Source organism: Microtus ochrogaster, chromosome 1 (assembly GCF_000317375.1).
Source record: "Microtus ochrogaster isolate Prairie Vole_2 chromosome 1, MicOch1.0, whole genome shotgun sequence".
Classification (NCBI taxonomy): domain Eukaryota; kingdom Metazoa; phylum Chordata; class Mammalia; order Rodentia; family Cricetidae; genus Microtus; species Microtus ochrogaster.
Window position 1 is genome coordinate 13,254,827 of NC_022009.1, and position 918 is coordinate 13,255,744.

The following is a 918-nucleotide window of genomic DNA, read 5'->3' on the forward strand; positions in this document are numbered from 1 at the left end:
GATCTCTGTGAGTTCGAGGCCAGCCTGGTCTACAAGAGCTAGTTAGCTAGTTCCAGGACAGGAACCAAAAAGCTACGGAGAAACCCTGTCTCGAAAATCAAAAAAAAAAAAAAAAGAATAAATACATGCACATTTTTTAAGCAGGTCTTAGGACTGCACCATTAAACAAGGTGGAATTCTGATCAAGTATCAACAAAGACAAAGAATAGCTCCATATTGCTAAGGGCACAAAGTAGAATGAAGCCAGCAGCTCTGGATATGTTGGCACCCACCCACCAAGTTGAATTTACTAGCAGATACTGCTGTGACAAGGGACACTTTGCCACCTGGAGTATTGGAGATGAGTTAGTCTATGCTTGTAGGACTGGGCTCCTTGGGCAGAAGGGGGGGAATCTAGGAAGAAGTATGGCTTTGTTCTGGACCAAGGAACATCGGAAGTGGGATAGCTGGGTATCCTACGGGTGCTTGTGTAGGAGGCAGGAAGATTAAGAGGGGCTCATGCCGGGGTGGGCACTGAAGCACAGAGAGCAGGGAGCAGTGATGCTGTGGAATTCTTCCGATTGGTGCCGTGTGTGTTCTCACCTTTGCTCACTCACGATGACAGGGTGTCTCATTTTGTCTCACTCTATCGCTGCTCCAGGGTGGCCATGTCTGACGTGGACATCCTGTGAAGATGTATAATTTAAAAGTAGGGGTAGCCAGGACAGGCACCGACCAAAGGAGCCACCTTTCAGCCTCTTAGTGTTTATAAACAACAAAAAAAAAAATAGAATAGTACATTTCATAAAAGAAAATTTGTAGAATGATTTATTAGACATTTATAATAGGAGATTCGAATTGACTTCTCTTGGTCTAAGTCAAACTCAACTTGAGCAAAGAAATAAACAATGAAGCCTATACTATAGAACTGATTGATAT